The sequence below is a fragment of the Canis aureus genome, chromosome 10 (genome assembly GCF_053574225.1).
Source record: "Canis aureus isolate CA01 chromosome 10, VMU_Caureus_v.1.0, whole genome shotgun sequence".
NCBI lineage: Eukaryota > Metazoa > Chordata > Mammalia > Carnivora > Canidae > Canis > Canis aureus.
Window position 1 is genome coordinate 35,664,253 of NC_135620.1, and position 20,274 is coordinate 35,684,526.

Below are 20,274 nucleotides of genomic sequence, written 5' to 3' on the forward strand. Positions count from 1 at the left end.
TCCACATTAACTTAGTGACCTCAGAGCTCTGCAATGATTGGCAGGCCATGTTCACAGGAAGGTCCCTAGCCAACATGCCTTCAGCGGCTTCGTATTTTCCTCTGACACTCTCCTCTTCACTACCCATGCCCACTCTCCTTGATTCTACATCCTTAAGTTCCTATGTTCTCAGACTTACTCTCTGCTTCTAGTCACTGGTCACTGTGCGGAAAGTACATACTTCTGTTAAAGTGGCCAGCGCGTCCTCACTGTGGGCGTTTAGAGATAATGCTCCAATCTTCATGGTCTAGCCTTTCAGGGACTCATAACTAACTGATGGGGAGAAGTTTCAGACCTGCTAGAACCATTGTGGAATAGATCATAAAAGTTAAAAGTGACCTTAAAGATATTATATTATTCTATTTTTATAAACTATCAATACTGAGACCCAAAGAGGGTCGGTAATTTGTTTAAATCTGGAAGTTTCTAAGGGTTAGAAGTGAAACTTGGGACCTGGATCTAAGTTGAATAATCTTCCTTTGCCACCTGCTAAGGGAACAAAAGAGAGTGTTCAGCAGCCACACCGAGGTAAGAGTCTGTAGGTTGCCACCTTACCTATCTTCTTTCTCTGAAGGCCAACCTTCAATCTGGACTTGGCGTGGTATTTCCACTAATTTACTTTTCCAAATTAAGGAGCCAAATCTCATATACTAACTCCATGCTAACTAGTGAACAACAATAATCTACCTTCCTTGGGTTCGTAATATACTACACATGGGAGTGACTTAGGAACTGGATAGGCTCAAATTTAATGAGACTAAATTATAATTAGTAAGAAGGGTCTTATCCAATGTCACTTTGAAAATTGTTGACAAAATGAGAAATCATCTCATTTCCATTTTAATGCACTTAGTAAGGAGCCTGAATATGCCAAAGAATTAATGAAATTTGCAGATCTATTTTTAGTAAAGCATAGCTATACAGTTGGGATTCAAAAATAATAAATGACTTGAAAGAATCTACTTAAAGTTTTGAATAACTTATCTCAAATCATAGGTTAATACATTTCCAGGTAGAGAACCTTAAATATATTAATACAAAAAGTTATATCTGGGAAAAAAAGGAATAAAATAGAACTCATCTTTAATTGATTTACAATGTATTGTTGCAGAAAAGGATATACCATACAATTAGGAACTGGTGAGAGAAAAGTCCATGTTGGGAGCTAAGACTGAGTTTTCAGAAAAATGTAGAGAAAAAAAAGACGTCATTCAAAACAAGGGCAATAGAGTGATTGTACCATTTGGTGACTAATGTACCTGAAAGTCAATATGAACACAATGATCAAAGGCTTGGTTAGGTAAAGACTAAAGTAATAAATGATTAACAGTCATGGTAAACAGAAAAAGAAATGCACAATGAAATAAATAGAGACTCCTGAAAGAAATTTCTTTGCCAGTTACAATGGAAAAAAATGTAGAAGGCTCATACATGAAGACGATTCCAAAAATGAAATTTTTGGAATTTCCAGTTAAAAAGTTTCCGGTTAAAAAAAACATAACATGATGATAGTGATTTTTATATTTATTTTAAAAATGAGTTAATAGACCAGTAAGTGGCTACAAATTCAGCTATAAAAGTTGGTACACTTAAAATGAGCCCTTTCCATAGTTTTTATTTTGTCAAAGAACATAAGTAATCGGAAATGCTTAGCATTTGCTTTTTCTTATTCTCCATAGTATTTGAAGAATACTAATCCAATGAAATCTAACCTGAAATAAAATCTTTTGATAATACTTATGAGGAATTCATATTATATTAGTCCAATTTTAACATCTTCCTTGTGAATACTGCCCTCAGATCCTGGCAAGAGCAGCCCCCATTCTGGCACCATGTTGGAAAAGCCCAATTCTGGCTTTCCTCAGGCTGTGCCCCTCCACCATGGCAGGTATCTGAGGTTCCAAGGGTTATTCTCACCTGTAGCTTATGCCTCCCTGTCTAGACCATACTCCAGGCACCTGAGACTCCAGAACTTTCTTCCTAGAGTTCCCCGAGGCCACTTTTAGACCTGTGCCAGCCTCTTATTTGGGTCTTTCTCTCCAGAAGTTGGAATGTGCTACCAATACCTGGCCCAAGAAGCCCAAGGAGAGGCTGGTTGCAGGGTGTATGTGGAGGACAGTAGGTAGGCAGAGCCTATGATTAAAGGCAAGGGTGTCAGCTAGTGCCTGAGGCTCCCAGGCAGGATGGAGTCCTGAAAGGACTGGGAACCCATGTCCCATTCTCTGAAAGCCACCATGTTCCTTGCAGAGCTCTGAGGAATCTAACACCTGTAATGTCAATCTGGTCTTCCAGATTAATAAAAGGACTCTTTGTTTTCAAGACTGGAAGATAGAACAGATTTAATGTAAACACTATTAGCATAATTTACATATTTGAAATATTTAAGCATGTGGTAAGAGGTCTTGCCTTTGGGTGGCAAATTTCTAGAGGCATGCTTGTTGCTTTCTCCTTCCAGGCTATTTGAGATATCTGGGAGCAAGACTATACCTTATTTCTCCAGTGTTTTTTATTATACCTGACAAGATGCTTCATACATACCTGGTTACTCAAACTGAATTGAAGGAAAATGCAGAGAGGCAAATATTTTCAGCAGTTGGACTTTTCATCAATCTCCCCAATTACTTGACTTTCTCACCACAGAGGGGAATATTCAGGAACTATACTCCAGACTTAGAACCTGGAGCCCTTATGAACAAGGTCACCACAGCTGCTCCCAATATTTTATGACCTTGCAGGCCGTGCTTTATATACTACCCAGGTCCCAGGAAACTTCGCTGAGCTGTGATTAGCATTTCAAGGACAAGGCAGTTTGAATTCCCCGTGGCCATTTTTGTCCCCTCTCAAGAAAATCAACAAAGGCTCCAGAACTTTTAATTTCATATTTCTGGGCATCAAGTATTCAGGAAAAGTTTATTGCTTCTTTTATTGAAGTTTTAAAGGACTGTTGATAATATCCTTTCAATGCACAATTTTTACCATATGAAGGAAAGTGGACTTTTTCCCAATGTCTTCTGTATGACCCACTAAGTCCATTTGTTTGTCCTTCCTTCCTTCCAGCATAAACTACAATCATTTAAATTCAATCATTATTTTGAATAGAACCACACTGAATTCTCATTCCCTTTCAGGGCACTCATTATATCGACTTCATATTCTTTTGCATTAATTATACAATTCCAAAAAAAAGTGTGGTTTTTTTGGTCTTGAATTCACCCTGAAAAACAATGATTTTTTTTTCTATTTATGTCTATTTATGTATGTCACTATAATTCAGAAAATGGTCAACTTGGGGTAGGGTCATTAATGTGGTAATGATTATTAGCAAATTAAGGAACCAGGAACATATTTATATTTTTTGTTATTGTCAGTTACAATCCTATATCTATGAAACTAAAACTTTTTTGTTTTTTATGGTAGTTCTGATTGGCTGTCAGAGATGATGTTTTTAAAATTTCTTTGCAGGTAGTTACATTCTTACAAGATTTACGTAAGCTAAGGAATTATTACTCTTGTTGACAGGCCGTCTCAACGATGTCCAATTCACAGATTTTCCTTGAATTCCTGTTTGCCAGCCATAGGTTTGGGCAAATTCTGTAAGCTCTCTGAGGCTCAGTTTCCACGTCTGCAAATGGAGTAGTTTTACCTATTTTACAGGGTTCCAATAGGCATTAGAGATATTAGTTAGAGTGCCTGGCGTGGCACGCTGTTGGTAAACAGTAAGCGTGGTTTCCTATACTTGCTGTCTCTCTTCTCCCCAGCAGTATGTTCTCCATTAGATGTTAATCTGAGTTTGATGTTAGCCCTGAAGTTGAAGAGTCAAGCCTCAGTTACCAAAAACCTATTTCTTGTCTCTGAATTGATTCCCTTGCCACTGATTTGACTATTTGATATTAGGGCTGATAAAGAAGTGGTTTTTCTCCAGGCATATTATTTATCATTTTTTTCTGCTTTTGTAAAAAAAAAAAAAAAAAACAAAACCACCCACAAACATTTATTTCTTCTCTACAACAGATGGGAATAGCAATTAGAGGCAGTTATCGTCCTGACACTCCGTGGCAGGCAAGGCCTCACCGTGCGGCAGAACTGGGTGGAAGATGATCTGAATATCACAGAGTACACTTGTCCAAAACAGTGCCTCCTGTCAGACAAAGATTCACCAGGTATCTGCTCCAAAGTTAACCTGGCAGGACACAGAGAAAGAAACTCGAACCCGTGTATTTTCTCTTATAATCCATTTCCATAAATTATAACATTCCCACGCAACAACCTCTCCCCCCAGCAAAGCTCTAAAAAAAGCACCCGATGGTCACTTCCCCAATCAGTCTTAAGGAGTAAAAGGGAATGTTAAGTTTCATGAGGGCCCCATGATATTTCCCTGAGTGAGAGTTTACTGATACCTGACTTTCTCAGTAACAACAAAAGTTTCTGTTTATGTAAATTCATCCGGGAAATGGCTTCTTGGAATGGATCCTATTACTCTGGTGAAAATTCCTCATCATTTTAACATGAAATTATGGGCACTGTCCCGGTCTAATCTTAATCTTAATCCTGAATTATTTTATTTTGCATTGAACACAAATTAAAACAAAATGAGAGCGTAATGTTGTTACTGGATTTTCAGGCATGACATTCTGGTAGTTTCACCTTATATTTGCTGCTGATGGAATAGAAGAGCAAGACTGATCATTTGTATCTTTCCATTTCAACAAAAGCTGTCCTCTGGAGGGAGGGGAATCTCTCCCCCTTTTTTTGAATCTCCCATTCATTCTGTATCCTTTTGCATACTTACTCTTTGTAGAAAATGGAACCACATCCTTTTCTTCTAGATAATCCTCATTTTCATGTCTTATGGACTGAGTGGCTAATTTGTCTGCCTTCATGTCCCTAACAAAGTAGTGCTAGGTCTTTCTGCAGTAACAAGGGAATACATTTAAATTGGATCATAATAAATAACATAACTTTGTGTCTCTGGCTTTATCAGGTTGGAAAGAATCACAATAATCTGAGCCCCAAACTGGACAGACCAAAACAAAGCTTAGCCTTTCTTCGAGTTTCTTACCATAGCTATTTCTGGGATGTTCCTCAAGAAATTAAAATTTAGGGGATCCCTGGGTGGCGCAGCGGTTTGGCGCCTGCCTTTGGCCCAGGGCACGATCCTGGAGACCCGGGATCGAATCCCACATCAGGCTCCCGGTGCATGGAGCCTGCTTCTCCCTCTGCCTGTGTCTCTGCCTCTCTCTCTCTCTCTCTCTCTGTGACTATCATAAATAAATAAAAATAAAAAAATAAAAAAAATAAAAAAAATAAAAAATTAAAATTTAGTCTTCTGATCCATCTTGTTGCTTCTTGCCCCCAGGTCTTGTGGGAAAGCCTTGGAATATGATTACTCAGCTTGGGATTCAGCCTTCCCAATCCTCATTTATCGCCCAGTGATAGACAACAGAAATATTTTTCCTGGACAAACTTCACCACTTACAGACAAGGATTTGCATCAGGGCAAACTTTCAGAACTCCTAATCAGATATCAGTGTAATTCCCAAAGAATGGGCTCTTCAGTCTTGAATAAGACCACATATGGGGCCTCAACATTATAATCCACGTTGGAATTCATACACTGGAATGAGGTGAGCATATGTTCCCACTTCCTTCTGCTGTCTGTGTACAGAGTCATAGCAAGAATGACATATACAACTCCTAAAAATAAAGAATAAATTTCAGAGACAGTAATAATTTTCCTAAAATCCACATTTAGGAAAGAAACCATTCTCAGAAAGAAACTTAGCATCGTGGAGTCAACCCCCTACCTGCTGACTTCTCAGGCATAAGTCATTGTAAGATGCTTGAACCTCTGTAGACCCATCCTCCCCTCTGAAAGAGAACTGGCACGGAATTCTGGCTGTCACTTCTACATATGGTGCCCAGTCGACAAAATATGTTTAAATGCACTGCTTGCCTCCCCGTGATAAAAGGCATTTTGGCACAAGACTCTATAGGAAATTGGGCACCAAATAGGCCTTTGAAATCCATGACCATCAAGAAACACAAATTCTCCTCTTTCTAAATGTAATGTGCTTGGCCATTCATTTGCCAAAAGATCGCGCATTACAAGACGAGGCAAACATATACTGTAACAGCTCAAATACATACTCTTAGTTTACATTCAGGGTTATTTAATTTTTTTTAACGGAATCAAGAAATTCTAGTCACGTGAGCAGGTTGGAGACTTTCTTCAGTTGAACTACCCTGTTGCTTGTTTGTTCTCCGTTATTAGATATCACTGTAAGATTACGGACAGAAAAGGATGGCATCGGAACAGTGAAATTTTCTAAGAGTTAGCGAGCATTCTAACCTTTTCAATATGTTGCACTTAGAAGGGGAGAGATCTAGTGCAGGCGTTGGCAAACTGGCACACAGACCCAATGGGCCTGCTGCCTGTTTTTGTAAATAAAGTTTTAATGAAACATAGCTGTGCCTTTGATTTGCATGTCGTCTGGGGTTTTTCTCATCTTACAATAGCCGAGTTTCGTTGTTGCTACAGAGACTGTATGGATCACAATGCTTAAAATATGTAGCCCTTCACAGAGAAAGTTTACCAATCCCTGACCTAGTATAGTGCTTTTATAAACTTTCTATTAAAGGTAGAGACCCATAAACATGGGTTTGAAAAGATGCTATACTCCAAGATTAGGTCATCTTGCAAAACTCCTTCAGTGAGAGTCAATATGAGGCTATGTAAAGATTTCAGGAACAACAGTACAGTGTGGTTTGTAAACGTGCTGATGGGAAGTCGTCTCATCTCGGCCTGTTGTGACACAGTCACCCCAAGGAAATGTTCTTGGTTTCAGTTATACTGGAGAGTGGAAGACATAAGGCGCACTGCCTGCTAATCACATTGCTTGGAAAAGAGGGGAACATTTTTTTAAAGACTATTTCTCTCTAATCATCTTTCCCTTTAAGTGGATGGTTTGAGAGACATTAAAATAGCTGAAGCAGCCTGGAGAATCTAGTTTAACAAACAAACCAACCCAGCATGCTCTAAGTTCAAAAGGTCTATTGCATATTCACTATCCATCTCTCTATACATATTTTATTTAACCTTCTGTAAATATTGTCATTGTGGAGTGCTTAGGACAGGCTAATGCGCCGGGCTGTTTTGTTAATGGAAACAGAGACAACAATGCAGAAGGCAATCACAGAAGGACGGGAAGAGGAGGAGGCAGATGGAGAAAGGAAGGGGCAGGCTGAAGGCAGAGCCCGGGGTGTGCGAGGGAGAGGTGAGGCCCGGACCCTGCGTGGAGCTGACTTCTTCATTAGCGCAACCTGGAGCCTTGCCAGAGCATTCCCCAACTTCAGGAGCTCATGGGTCTTCCTCCCCACGCCCCCTCCTCCTCTCCTTCTCCCGGGTCTCTGCAAACTACAAGGAAAAGACGTAATGGTATTTCTCCCACCGCAGATGCTCTGCATAATCGCAGGCTAACTTTCCTCGCAGGCATCTCCCCTGTTACTTAGTAAGAGCTGAAGCTTCCTCCGTGGTGTGTGCAGTCGGGGGCTGTAGAGCGCGGGTGACTGTCCCCCGCGTCCCCCCCGCCCCCCAGCAGCTCCGCCGGCCGCCCGGGCAGGGTTTCTGGGCTGCCTGCATCCCTCGCCCCCTCGGGTCAAAGAGCAACGCTGCCACTTTGCGAGCTGGGAACGCATTCTCCTCCTCTCCTGCCTCCGGGGTTCCTTCTCCTCCGGCCTCTCCCCTCCCCCTTTACTCCGGTCGCCCTTGTTGCTGCTGCGGCTGTGGCTGCGCGGCCCCCGCCAGGAGCGCCAGGAGCTGCCCGGCCGCCGGGTGCACGCTGGCTGCGGGGCCGCGGTGCAGGTGTGCGCAGCCTCCTCCGCGTGGTCGCCACGGCAACCCGCCGCTCTAATCTGCTGAATATGAAAGGGAGACACAGAAAGAGAAAAGCCATCCACCCCCTTCTGCTGCATCCCAGAGTCCAAAAGAAGGATACCGGCTCCAGGCATTCCCGACCATCCCCAGCCATCGCCCGGGCAACAGCCACAGGGAGCGGGCGGCCGGGCGGGAGCCCCCCCCCACCCCCACAGCCTCCTCCTCGCCTGGGCCTCCCGAGGCCCGGCCCGGCCCCAGCCCGCGCAGGCCTCCCGGCCCCGTACGCCAGCCTGCGGGGCGCCGACCCACGCGCGGCATAATTCCATCAGGTTCTTCCAGTGGCGTCCCAACAACACGCGTGTGCGTGTGCAAGTGTGCGGGTGTGTGCATGTGTGTATATGCGCGTGTGCATTTGTGCCTGGGTGTAGATTGTCTTCTTTAGGCACCTTTCAGATGAGCCGCGTTCGTGAGCTGGAAAGATGGAAATGGACGGGGCTGTCCCTTGCCACTTGCATTAATACATCTGTTCCCCGGGGGGTGACAGTGGGTCTGCAGGCCGGTGGCTGGCTAGCTCCACATCCAGCAGGGAAAGCTCTCATTCGTCTCACCACCGTCATGTTGATGCAGCTGGGTTTGACACCGCTTACCTCAGCAGTTGGTGGTGGTGGTGGTGGTGCTGCTGCTGGTGGTGGTAGTGGTGGTGGTGCGTTTTCTTTTTCTTCTTCTTCTTTTTTTATTTTTTTATTTTATTTTATTTTATTTTTTGGTTGAAAGACAGAAGGCTTCCTTGTGATCCCAGCCTTTTCCTATCAAATGACACTCAGCCATGGTTTGGGTGACTTATTTACTGGCAGTGGACCAGGAAAAACAAAAATGAACGTTCACAACTAATAAATCCTCTAGCTTAGATAGCTCCGGCAACAGTGGTAGGATTACATCAAAATGTGCCTCCTGATACCATAGGGCGCCTTGGCAGTGTGGAACCTAATAAGTCAAAGGGTAGGCAAAGGGGGTAAAACAAGACAGGACCAGAGATAGGTTTTACATGCAGCGCCTTAGACACACTCAAAAACTTTGAGCTCAAATCACATGATGGGGGATCCCTGGGTGGCGCAGTGGTTTAGCGCCTGCCTTTGGCCCAGGGCGCGATCCTGGAGACCCAGGATCGAATCCCACGTCGGGCTCCCGGTGCATGGAGCCTGCTTCTCCCTCTGCCTGTGTCTCTGCCTCTCTCTCTCACTGTCTGCCTATCATAAATAAAAAATAAAAAAAAAAATTACAAATCACATGATGGGCTTTCCTGGTGGAGGATTCTACATGAGAAAGCAGGAGGCAATGGATTTGAGTCATTGGGATAGGAGATGGCTAAGCCTGCCACCTTTTGCTTTTATCCTTGGAAATTAAGTCACACCCGTGTTCACCAGGATGTAGGAGGCAGGCCTACATGGACTAGACAGCAAAATCACAGCTTTCTCAGCTGCACTGAAAGAAACGATTTTTTTTATAGAGGACACAAGGTCAAGAATGTTTAGCAAACAAAATTGTATGTCATCCACTCCTAGATAATTCTCCAAGGACCTTCCTCCTCCCAGGCTCTTGTTGAAAGTGAGGGCATCTCTTTAAGGCTAGTGTGACAATGTTTTTATTTGTTTTGGAATTGATCTTCTGGACAGAAGCACATTTCTTTTTTCATTAGTATAAATCCAGAAAAAGCCAGCCACAAAACCACTGACTTTGGTTAGGATTTCCTCATTTTCTTCCCCTATGACCACCTCTAATTCTACAAATAACTATACTTTCTGTGATGATTAACTCTGTTAATTCAGCTTTTGTAAGCTAATGGTTACGCCTTTCCATGCAGAGTTCAATCTTTGGGTAGAAATGTGGATAAAAAGTGGGGAAAAATTTAAACATCACCCAGATGTTTAGTCTACATGGTGCTAAATACTTGACTATTTGGCAAGATAAAGATAACGATGATTGATTTTGCTCTTCCTTTTTAATTTTGGTTTTGTTTTTCTGACCCTCAGATAAACAGTGAGGGAGGGCACTTACTTGGTGACAAATTAAGCCACACCTACTCAGCAGTTCTGCTTGGTATAATGCAGAAAAAGAAATACTGGTTTGTTTTTGTTTTGCTTTTGCATCCTGATACAACTGGAACATGCCTTTAGGAAGTAGGTAACATGATCTACTTGCTCTCCAAAGCACCTGACATAAAAGCATCTTATAAAATCCTTCAGAGTTCTGTGGAATTATTATCTTTGAAACTTGGTCTTTGGGATAAAACCAGTTAAAGGAAATATACAAAGGTTGATTCTGATATCTTAGTGTGTTTAGAATTCTCACTGTCTACCAGTGAAGTCTTTGTTCAAATTCTTCTAGTAGTTCACAGGAAAGTAATTGAATCTCTCCATGATTGAATCCAGCTAAATTATTCTGTCATAGAGATATTATCTGTAGTCATTGTCTCCCGGGAGAATCAAGTATTGTCTGAATGCTATTTTGAAATCCTTAGGAAAAAAGGCATTATGTGATCAAATCAACTTCAAATTCTGTTTAGTTCCTTGAATCCTTATTTTGATTACTTCATCTCCACTATTATGCCAATATTTTGGAGGCACCCAAAATGTGCCAGACACTATGTAAGCTCTTGGGATTCAAAGAGCTTGGTTTGGAGGGGGAGATAGAGGCATAAAAATTATGGCTTTTATTGAGTGCTTACTATATGCCAGGTACTGCTTTAGACATTTTATACGTACTAATACATTTAAGTCTTAAAACAACTCTGTGAGGTAGGTAACATTATTTGTCCTGTCTTTAAGAAGGGAAATGGAGACACACAGAGGTCGAATTACATACCCCAAATCACGTGCCACCTTATTTTTAAAGCAGTGCTCAGAAAATATATGACTGCCTTGCATTTATAACCCACTGAGTTCAGTATCCTCAATATACAGTTAATAAGCTAAAGCCTGCCAGATGGAAAAAGGGACGGCAAACATATTAGTAGAGGGAATTTAGAACCCTCAAATGAAGTCCTGACATCATCCCAACCTCTTGGGGTTTCTAAGAACTCTCACTTAGGTGATGGATAAGATCTTGCAGTAAAAATGTTTTCAAGGGTGTCTCTATATAGTGCCTCTCATGCATATTTCAACTTTCAAGTTTCAGGAAAATTTGTTTTAGGTTGTTTCAAACTTAAATAAATTAATATATCTAAAGTGCTTAGGAGAGCACATTGTATAAATGAACTTAATTGGGAGGTTCTATGCTAATGAAAAAAAAGTTTTTAAAAAACGTTGGAATGTGGGTAGCTCTATTTGGAATGTGGGTAGCTCTATAAAGAATGGAGAGCAAAAACCCAACCTGCATGAGAACCAGGAAACAGAAGATCTAATCCTGGTGGCCTCTGAGCCTTCCCTCAAGTCAGTAAGAGCCTCATTTACAATACATGAGAAGGAAGAGCTGGATGGTCCAAGGAACCATTAAATATCAAAGCAGGGCCGTGACACAATCAGATCTGTTTTACATAACAAGGTGATTTCTGTAATGATGCACAAGATGAGAGGATACATGAGACAGTTGTGGCAGACAGGCCAAATTAGATGCCAGTGCAAAAGGCAGGCTGGGTGGCAGTGGGATTGGAGATGGGCAAATTTGGACAGAATTTAGGAAACAGAATCTCCAGAACATTGTCCTTGATTGGATGATGAAATGTGGTCCTTGACAATGGGAGGAAATATAGGTCCTGCCAGTATGAGGAAAGGCAGTGAGTCCTTGATTTGGGGCATGGATGGCGAGTATATGACAATATTCTCATATCAGAGGAGGATATTTGGAAGGCAAGGTATTTAGTTAGTTTTAGGTATGTTGAGTTTAAAGTATTCAACACCAAATGGTGCAAACAGTAGACAATTAAAGGCATGGTGTGGTTGCCAAAGAGATAGATTTTATTATTATTATTTTAAGATCTCTCCACTTATTTGAGAGAGAGTGAGCATGAGCAGGGGAGGGGCAGAGGGAGAAGAAGAAAATATCCAAGCAGACCCCCTCAATGAGCACAGAGCCTGAGGTACGGCTCTATCCAATGACCCATGATCTCACAACCCATGAGATCATGACCTGAGCCAAAACTGAAAGTCAGAATCCCAACCGGCTGAGCCACCCAGACACCCCCCACAAAGAGAGAGATTTTAGAGTCTGGTATAGAAGGATTATTTTAAGAGGTGGAAGTATATGGGAACACTAAGGAAAACCAAAGACAGAAAATATATGGAGTCAAGGACAAACCTTGGGAAACTCAGGGAAAATCCCATGGGGTCAATTTAAGTAAGATTTTAGACAATGAAATAAGCTGGGTCAGTTTTCTAAAAACAAATTCAAAAGGCTTTTCTTAACTTAGAAGTACCGTTCCTTCATAATTTCTTCCTGTAGCTTCCAATCCATCATCAAAGCTAATCTACATTTTGAAATCATCAACCAATTCGGGATAATGTTGGTCTTGAAACTTCACAAGCTTAGACATCTTGGCACTGTCAAGTTTTTGAAACATAACTCAGTACCTCAACCCTGAAGAGGTCACTAAGAACATTCTCCTGCCTGAAAGCTGTGGGTGCTATCAATCACTGATTAAAAATGCCATCTCTTGCAAAGGCTGGCTCAGCAGAGGGGCCAAGCACAGTCTTGATGAGGAGAGAAAATGAATCCTAATTACTACCTTTGTTCTTGTAAAGTTGGTTTCAAGAAACACAGAAAGACTACCTTCTGTTTACTTACCTCTCCCAACTGTATTCTTACAGGAGGGTATCTAGGCATTCGATTTGTAGAATCACTATGGGTGCTGTATGCTTCTCTTACTGCGATTATCATTGAAAAGTGTATTCAGCCTCCCAAGGCCCAATATTTTAAAATAAAAAAAATTAAAATGAAGCCTCTGTGTGGTTTATTTATAATAGACCATACTGAAAAGAAAAAGTGCCAATTGGAATATGATCCCCAGTAAAACTGTAATGAAATGAGATGCCCTCCCAGAGTTTATTTTCTCTTTTATCACCACTAATAGAAGCAGCCATGGGTTCTGGTCATCACTCTGGAGCAGATTTTAAGTGACCTTGCTTAATTTTGTACTTATAAGGGAAGCAGGCTGTTGGCCTTGGGGGAAAAGATGGATGTGACCTTTTTGTTGAACATAATAAATAAGCCCTTCTTTCTGTTATATAACCTGCTGGGGAGAAAACAGGCAAATCTGAAGAAGGAGAGAGGCCCGATAAATTCTCAGTCTCATCTTCTTGAGAGAGAGTAGAAAACTGCCCTAAGAAATAGCCCCTTTGAGAATAAAACAAAATGGTGACTCAGGCCTGTCACAGTTGTATGCATGCGTGTTGCTGAGTACGACGCAGAGTGATCACACTTCCATGCTCTGCATACAACTTTCAAAGATAACTCTGAATCTTCACCATGAGACCAAAACATTCTACTTTGGAATTACTTTGTCTCCTTTGAAAGTTGCTGGATGGTAGAACTGGCAATTTTGGATCTGAGTAAGGTGCTGGATAGAAACTCTTCTTCAGTGAAAGTAATGCTAGAAATTGGGGCTAATCCAACACCAGATAAGAGGAATCAGGGCGTCTGGGTGGCTCAGTGGTTGAGCGTCTGCCTTTGGCTCAGGTTGTGATCCCAGCCGGAGTCCTGGGATGGAGTCCTACATTGGGCTCCCTGTAGGGAGCCTGCTTCTCCCTCTCCTATGTCTCTGCCTCTCTCTGTGTCTCTCATCAATAAACACATAAAAGCTAAAAAAAAGAAAGAAAGAGAGAAAGAAAGAAAGAAAGAAAGAAAGAAAGAAAGAAAGAAAGAAAGAAAAAGAAAGAAAAAGAAAAAAAGAGTCAAGATCCTGCCCAAGAAACTTAAAGGAGCCACTGTGCTTCACACACTTGCCCATGCGGGCACTCCTTTTCAGCAAGCAGTTTTTCTCTATTGTACTGAGCTCACCAAAGGAGGATTGAACCAGTCTCCTGCTGCCTCCCACATCCTAGTCCCCCACATCCTCACATCCACCACCAACCTCCAGGAACATATAGAAGGAAAAAAGTGACGACTACAATGATTAATTATTATGCACCCTGTGGAACCTTACATTATATCCCATGACCCAACAGAAACATGTTATCCTTTCCCGGTAGGATAAAGAAGGCTAAGGCAATTACAGTTGGCACAACTTCTCCTCTACTTTCACGCGGACAAAACCCAGAATATGAGAGTTTAAGGTATTAGTGCCAAACAAGAGTCTAGAGAACATTTGGTCTAGTGTTTCTCAGGATGGTACATATCACCCTGGTGGTACAAAGGAAGATTTTACGTGGTACACGGATATGACTTTCAACAGCATGAAATCCCTAGTAAGAGAGTTAATATCTTTCAATTCGGTTTCAGCCTTTCTAATTAGCATTGAGTTTCTCCATATCGAATGGCAATGGAGAAGGTAAAACAAAATCTCTGGAATTGGATTTGACTTCTGACTCTGCAACTTATAAATTGACTCTGCGATCCAGTCTTGGCCAATGAAAAAGTAAGTGGAAGTCTTTTGGGGAATTCTTGGAGAGATTTTCCTACTCTGAAGTTTGTTCTTTCAGCCTTTCTATTATATTGCTTTTGTGGACTAAACAATAGAGGGCAGGGGGACTCTAGCTTCTCCTCTGCCATCTGTCTAGGTATAGGCCTACCCAGCACTGTTGCCATCCGCAGGTACTTCATACATATTTGCTGGATGAACAAATAAAAGAATCATATAAATAACTAACTAGTGATCCTTTTTTCATTGTAGTGGTGGCTTTCACGTGTACAGATCTGCCCCCAGGCTTAATGTTAAATCACATAGTCGACTCAGACATCTTTCCACTAAATTTTTTTCTTTTAATAGATTCGTTGAGGAATGATTGACATAATATAAACTGCAAATATTCAAAGCGTAGAATTTGATCAGCTTTGACATATGTGTACACCTGTGAAACCATCACCACAATCAAGATAATGAACACATCCATCATCCCAAAAGTTTACTTGTTCCCCTTTGTAATCTCTACCTCTTATCTCTCTAGCTCTCCTCCCTAAGAACCACTCATCTGCTTTCTGTCACCGCAGAAGCATCTGCATTTCAGAGTTTTATAGAAATGGAACCAGAGACTATGTACTCTTTTTATCAGACTTATTTTACTCACAGTAATTATTGAAAGATTTGTCTGTGTTGTTGTGTGTATCAGTAGTTTATTCCTTTTTGTTACCGAGCAACATTCCGTTGTATAAAGATACCGTGATTTGTTTATCCATGTTTACCTTTCGAGTTTTGCCCAGTTCTAAGCTTCTATGAATATTCATGTACTTGTCTTTGTATGAATGTATGCTTTCTTTCTTTTCTTTTTTTTAAGATTTTATTTATTTATTTGAAAGTGAGAGAGCAAGAGAGAGAAAGCACGAGCCAGATGAGGGGCAGAGAGAGAAGCAGATGCTCCACTGAGTAGGGAGTCCAATGTGGGGCTCAATCTGGAGATTCTGGGATCAGACCTGAGCTGAAAGCAGACACTTAACTAACTGAGCCACCAAGGTGCCGCGGATGTATGCTTTTTTTTCTCTTGGGTGAATACTTGGTAGAGAAATGGCTGGATAATATGATGGGTGTGTGTTTAGCTTCATAGAAACTACCAAAATGTTAATCAATGATGGCTGTCCAATTTTCATTCCCACCAGCAGTGTTTGAGAGTTCTAGTTTCTCCATATCCTTGGTAGCACTTGATGTGGTCAAACATTTTAATTTAAGGTATTCTAGTAAGCATGTAACAGTATATCATTTTGGTTTTAACTTGCATTTCCATATTGACTGATGATGTTGAAATCTTCACATGTGCTTATTTACCACCTTCATATCCTCTCTGGAGATGTATCTCTTCTGATCTTTTGCCATCTCTTTTTTGGGCAGTTTGTGCTTTCATTACTGAATTTTTGAGTTCTTTATATATTCTGCATACAAGTCCTTTATCAGATACATGCTTTCCAAATATGTTCTCCCAATCTGGGGTTTGTCTTTTTATTACTTTAATGTATTTTTTTGAAGAGAAGTTTTTAAATTTGATGAAGCCCAGCTTATCATGTGTTTCTTTCACAGATAATAACTTCGGTATCGTATCTAAGAAATCTTTGCCAAATCTGTGGTCACAAAGAATTCCTTCTATGTTTTCTGCTAGAAGTTTTATAGTTTTAGGTTTAAAATGTAAGTGAGTGATTCATGTGATTAAGTTTTTATATGGTGTGAGATATGAATCAAAGTCCCTTTTTTTGGCTTATGGATATCCAACTGTTACAGTATTATTTATTGGAAAGACTATGGACTATAGTTTCCTCACTGCATAGCATTTGCATCTTTGTAAACAAACAAAAAACAGTTGTCCATATATATGAATATATATGAGGCTTTAGCTTTGGACTCTATTCTACTTGTCAATCTGAATGTAAATATTGTATTGTCTTTATTACTATAGCTTCAATAAATCTTGACATTATGTAGTATAAGTCCTCTCACTTTGTTCTTTTTTTATAAAAGTTGTTTTGTCTATGTTAGGACTTTCACATTTCTAAATGAATGCAGAATCAGCTTGCTGATTTATTTTTAAAAATTAAATAAAAAGAGACAGCTGTGGTTTTGCTTGGGATTGTGTAGGATCTATAGATCAATTTGAAAATACGAAGAAATTGATGACTTGTCCAGGGTCATCAGTAAAGTGGCTATAATTGTAGTCCTTCCCTTGTATGGTTTTAATGGGGATTATATGAGTAAGTTTATCTAGAGCACTTAGAACAATGTGTGGCAAATGGTAAGTGCTCAATAAAAAATCCTATTACTCTCCTTCTTTAAGACTTCAAAGGCAAACTCCATTGTTTAAAGAACAAAATACCAAAGCCTTAACATTTCATCTAACATGCATTATCACCTGGATAATGTTTTCTTTTCCAGACTCACTTAGCATTACTCCATCAGTTGAACACTGCCTCCTGTCCATACCAAAATACTATCTATTTCCCAAACATGCCTTGCTATTTTTGTCATTGTTCCTTTTTTTTTTTTACATATTGTCTCCACTTTCTAGAAACAGTGCTTTTTCTCCTTGCTCCTTCCAGACCCACATCAAATACTGTTTACCATATGCAATTGTTGTAAGACATAGCAGTCAGAGTTTACTGTTTCTCTGAGCTACAGTAGCATATACATTGCATTATAATTATATATTTACATACCTGTCACCCTGCTGCATACATTTCCCAGGAGAGAGTGTGAATATTTTCATAGTAGAACTAAGTAGTGTTATTTATTTTCACAGTCTTTGTGACTAATACAGGCTAGTACACACTGTGGACTGAAGAATATATACTGAATATATAAAATTTTTTTCTATATATGGTACAATTAAAAATTTCTTTCATAAGCATTCATACTTGCTCTCTGCATTGGCATTGACATTTTTAAAAAATAAAAGCAATAACATTTCTATTTTAGTAATATGCATGATTTTGGTTTTTGTTTTTGCCATTAAAGTTTGAGCTTGAGAAGTTGTGCTCTGAGACAATAAAAACTCCTAATTTTTTCCCAGGAGAAAAATAAAAATGAGTCAGAGCTATAAAAGTGCCTGGCACAAAAAGCTAAAAGGGAATCCCTCGCTTTTGCTCTCCTGGCTCCAGCAAACCTGGGGGGTATAGACAGGAGGCAGTTCAGCAATAGCCCGGCCTAGGGCATGGCCAAAGAAGCGCTTAACAAGAGAATGAGTTCCTTGTTATAACAACTCTAAGGGATATGAGTGAAACTGAAAGGAGGCACTCAAATAATTCCCTGTGCAACCTCAAAGGGCCACCACAACTCCCTTGTGTTTAAGAAGACCCCCACATCCAGAAAAAAAGATTCCAGCCTGTGGAAACAACCCCCAGCCAAAGGCCTGGGCCTCCCCCTGGGAGGGCCCAGCAGGAAATGCCTCTTTGCCTTGCAGGGGAGTTCAGCACTTCAAGTTACCAGAGATATGTGTTTGTGGTTTGCATAAAGGTGGAGAAATTCTACTTTGGACCCACACCTTAAATAATTAGCTTCCCCAGTGGTAAATTTTGCAATTAGACCAATATGTTTACAGTCAAGTATATGGCATATATATTTGACAAGAGAAATTTTCCATAATTCAGGTCTAGAAAAATTATCCTTAATCCAGATGTGGGAGAAAATAAATTAAGAACATAAAATATTTTAGGTCTAGTCCCATGATAGGCCAAACCCAATATTATGGTGAGCCAGGGCCCCTCTTTGGAGCAAAGTACTTTCCTGCATGAAGTAAATAACTTCTTCCTAAGCATGAAATGTTACTCTCCAGAGGGTATTTTAGTTGCCTGGGGTTTCTGTACGATTGAGATTGTTTAGTAAATTTGAGCTGAGTTCTGTTTCTCTTTCCATCTCTCAGGCTCTAGTCTAATATTTACCTAATGCTGTTTTTTTTTGTTTGTTTGTTTTTTGTTTTTTTAACACATCCTGTTCGATTTGATTCTTCACAAATGAGACAAATTATCTCAGTGAAACAAACAGGTAAACAGAGGTAATTTTTAAAAAGATAGTAAAAAGTTGGGGTGAAAATATCCAAACTTTTAAGGAGATATTATAAATAGGAATCACTGAAAGTGTTTTAACACTTAGGACGTTTGTATTTATTTCCACCTGCTGTGTCTTACTGGAAGACGGACTAAGGGAATAGCTTAGGGTAAAAAAAAAAAGCTGTATTAGAAACTTCCTACTGAAGAGAACATTCATCAACCTCCAAAGAAAGCATTATCCACTATTTGCTTATGCTATTTTGCTAAGGGATATACACTGTAAGTTAAGAGTTTGTAACCAGAATCTGAATATTTATATGATAAATAAATAATGAAATTAATGATTTATGTCAAATTGAAATACACATTTTTATAGATTTAGTGTGTGAATTCACTGGAAGGAAACTAGAGTTAAGCATATAGATGTTTTATCCCCAAATATAAATAGCATGGTAAACATAAGAAAATAGCATTCTTTTTTCCCCAATAAAAATTATTTAAACTGACTTGTTTTCATATTTGTAATAGTTTTCAGAAAGCATAGATTCAAATTTGAAAAATCATCAAATGTGAAGCTTACCCAAGACACATTAATCACATTCATTCATTTAAGTACATTTAATTTTTCTGTCTCCTCCATTTGTCAGGTATTGGGAAATGTGTCTGTCAAACTCTTGAACTAGGATTGTAGATTTATCAACCACTCTATAATTTTGTTGTCAATTTTGCTTTGTATATTTGGAGCTTACATTATCAGGTGCATACAAGTTCAGAATTATTACATTTTCTTAATGAAGTAATGACAGCTGACTCTAACAAAGTAATTACTATGTGACACACATAATCTAAGGATGTCACATATATGAACTTTTTTTGAGTCCTTACAATAACTCTAAGAGGGAGATATTATTATCTCCATTTTATAGCTGAGTAAAGAGATTAAGTTAGAAGAGCTTAAGTAATTTCCCCAAGTTCACACATCAGTATGTGGCAATGTCAGGATTGCAACTAGATACATAGCTCCTAAAAATAAGCCTTTAACCAATATAATGCACTTTCTGTCATCTGTTATTATCTAGTAGCCTTCTTTATTACTAAGAATGACTTTGGATAATTTATGCTGTTTGATATTATTACAGCCATGTAAAAAAAAAATTCTATAATTTGGCAGCCTAAGGACTAGTAAGGCAATTACATAGATGTCCAGAAACAAATACCTTTTACCTTTCTGTTCCACAGTGTCCAACTTCAAGAAAATTTATGGTCTAGAAAAGCTGCCGAAACTCCAGCCAACACAAATCTATTCCATCTCAGAAGGAAGTAAGGCAGAGGGTAAAAAAAAATGCTTATCTATCTAAAACTGTGCTCTCTAATACAGTAACTATCAGCTACATGAGGCTATTGAACAGTTGAAATATAGCTAGTCTGAGCTGAAATGTGCTGAAAGTGTAAAATACACACCAGAATTTGAAGATTTCATATAAAAAGTAGTTTGTAAATTATCTCAATAATTTTGTTTTGTTGATTTTTGTGTTGAAATGATGCCATTTTGGATATATTGGGTTAGATAAAGTATATTGCTAAAGTTAACCTCACCTGTTTCTCCTTACTTTTTAAAAATTATTTATTTATTTAATTTATTTATTTTAGAGAGAGAGAGAAAGAGAGTGAGCATGAACAGGGGGAAGGGCAGAGGTAGAGAGAGAATCCCAAGCAGAATCGCAAGCAGCATGGAGCCAGACACAGGG

At 39.7% G+C, this 20,274-nt stretch overlaps 1 long non-coding RNA gene across 3 annotated transcripts; it reads left to right on the forward strand.

The window, feature by feature from the left end:
* The first annotated feature begins 244 nt into the window (after positions 1-244).
* Positions 245-19,987, forward strand: LOC144321648 (uncharacterized). Of its 3 annotated transcripts, XR_013387242.1 has the most exons (5): positions 245-567; positions 4,051-4,199; positions 5,396-5,663; positions 14,345-14,480; positions 15,010-16,388. It is a non-coding gene; the product is annotated as an uncharacterized LOC144321648 (long non-coding RNA). The 3 variants fall into 3 exon arrangements; XR_013387241.1 differs by lacking the exons at positions 4,051-4,199; positions 15,010-16,388 and adding an exon at positions 19,766-19,987; XR_013387240.1 differs by lacking the exon at positions 4,051-4,199.
* The last annotated feature ends 287 nt before the right edge of the window (positions 19,988-20,274 follow it).